Here is a 2,987-nt window from a genome sequence, read left to right as displayed (position 1 = left end):
TTTTAAGTATTATACAGAAATGAATGGTGTCAAATCTTTTACAACGACAAGATGGTGATTCAAAAGTGAGAAAAACGCACCATTTAAAGCAGAGGAAATAAAAGGTTAAAGTTTTTAAAGTATTTAGGTATATAAATGTTAATCTTACTAGTAACTTCATCAAATCTCATTATTTGATTTTTTATTTTTACAGTCTTTTATAGCAATCCTCTTGCTATATTAATATTACAATATTTAAACAACAATATCAATTAATAATTCCGACATATTGCGATAAGATTTTAATTTGACGTATTGCGACAAAAGTTTCTTTTCACGTATTGACAAAAATTTCTTTTCATGTGTACGAGAAATTTTTTTTGTTTAATACAATCGACAAAATGTAGACAACAAATTTTTTCTTTAATGGATTCAACAAAATGTTTATTAGTTTAACAGCAAGAATGAGATTTTTTAACTGGTAAGATTACCACGCATATTAATTAATCCATAGCATTAAACAAGAAAACTATATTGGAACAACATATAAAGTGTAACCGGTGGCCATACCTTTCAAAAAAAAAAAATGTAACCGGTGGCCATACATCAGAAAGATACAAAAATTAACATATTTAGTTAACATGACGTTCATATATCATAACAATGACATAGCAGTATAGCACACATGTCCTTATCATTATATATTGGACATGCTAGTGAAAGTTAATTCTAAGGCACTTGCTACGAGACCAAAGCAAACATAATAGGACTTCTAGGTGCTTATGCTGGCAATGAAAATGGGACTTTCAGTTAACTTCCAGCTTCATCTGGTTTGATGGCTGAAGTACGTACTTTCTCAATTCCTCCCTTGACATATATGCCCTGAATTCATTACTAGAAAACATTAGGTGTAGATCAGCTTTATTATGAAACATTGTTGATTTTGATATATAAAAGGTTGCTCTCACAAATTTATAATTATCATATAGCTAGTACTATATAATTAATTAACACCATATAAGGAATACCTCTCCCTAAAGGAAGCCTAGGTGAAAAATAATGTTTACACCCTCTCAAGTTTCCTTTGAAACATTAGTCAAATGCATTGCTGCTGCCACCTAAAAGAAAGAAATAAACGTTCACAGGAAAATAATTAAAGCACGCAGCCATATTTATATATAGGCTAAGTGTGAGGAAGAAATAGTACAATTAAGATAGGGCTAGAATTTGTGATCAGAAAATTCGAGTTTGATTTTGGCTTGATTCTCTGTGTTCTCTTATTACTCTGCTCTTTGTAAATATATGGTTCAGAGAGATGCAGAGGGTTGTTCATTTACCAAGGCCAAGGGCGAACAGGGTGTCTCTGCAGCTATAAGTTACATTTCGGACACTTTACTAACCCAGTTTTGTCTTGACTCGATTCTCAAATGTGTAAGTGTAACCGTCTAAGCTGTATGTAGGTGGGCTTTTTGGCTTATCCTTTTTCCTTTGTACTTTTATCACCTTGCCTTTGAAAAGATCAAACCATCCCTCTTTCAACTCCGCTTGAAAGAATGGGATGCAAATCAGTTTGCAATATAAAAAAGTACAGTGGTGAATTGGAATGACTTTGACAATTGTCTTTCTCTTCAAATAGACTTTGCCTTGTTAGGGTTTAATTTATTAGTAAGTAAATGGTGTACAGTAATAAACATTCAACTGGATTACTAGAAGGCAAAATATACAACAATTAGTTCTGTCTGCACACCAAACCTAGCTAAGAAAATTTACAGCATTTTATGTAATTGATTGCATGATTCAATAGTAAATATACATGTCTCCTTACTTAGCGATTGGGTATAAACTTCCATTCTCTCAAAATAAAAACTAGCTTAAACGATTTGACCCAAAGAAAAACTCAAGCTACCAAACGAATTCTAAGTATTGTCATGCTGTGAGAAGTGCAGTGTCTTAACAAGAAAAGAAAAAGACTTTATATCATAAATGGGATTGAACAAAAATATATCATTCCACTATATATTTATTCTTCCCTTATACATGGACATGTTCAAGTGTTTTTTTTTTTTTTTTGCACTTCCCCATTCTTTCTTGGAATTTCACATTGAACCATGCATCTTTCAGCTCCAACTTCAACTTGGACTGAGGCAAACCTTCATGAGAGTAGGTTTCAAAAGACAAGCAACCGCAGGAACCAGCAAACCACAGAAAAATGATTATTTACTCAAGGCATGCATGCAGTATATTAGTGGTGCCTTATAATACTCAAAACAAACACATTAGCACTAACTGTATCATAATTACAAAACAAATACATATATTAGGAAAGAAAATGTCATATATGCATTAATTATAAGTGCTAAGGTGCGTATGCCTCTTTATTTTCAGTAACATCATTCATTGGTCGTTCAATATTCTTCATCAGAGTCCGAAGTCAATGAGTCGTCCCATGTTGGCTTGACTGAAGTCATTACCGGCTCCAAACCCTATAAAAAGAATTAAAATTCGATATCAAATTTATGATATTTTTGTTAACTTGATCGATTTTGGGATATATAAAGCAGGATACAAAACAATATGAACATAAACTGTAATTAACTAGTATATGACTTCAAACCAGATCGAACATGTTTATCAGTCTAACATATATACTGTGCAATGGATAGAGATTTACACATGGAAGAAGCATTTGGTTTAATTAAGCTGCCTCGCTCCATAAGGCTGGCCAAAAAATAAAGATCTTGCAAATACTAAAGAAGAAAGTTTGACATTACCTCCAAAAATATCTTTAATGCTTCTTCCTTGGAATTATTGTTGATCACTTGTAGGGCTGCTTCCTGAAACCACAATATTTAATCATACATAATCCTTCTAATATTACTAAGAAATACTAATTCATTTAATTCTTAAGAAAAAAAAATCAGAATAAAAAAGAAAAATTTTAAATTTAAGCAAGCTTGTAAATAACTGATCCATGGGGAGTTAGGAGCGCTGTATATTGTTGTTTCACT

Source organism: Theobroma cacao, chromosome 8 (assembly GCF_000208745.1).
Source record: "Theobroma cacao cultivar B97-61/B2 chromosome 8, Criollo_cocoa_genome_V2, whole genome shotgun sequence".
Lineage (NCBI taxonomy): Eukaryota > Viridiplantae > Streptophyta > Magnoliopsida > Malvales > Malvaceae > Theobroma > Theobroma cacao.
Note: the sequence above shows the minus strand (reverse complement) of the source record.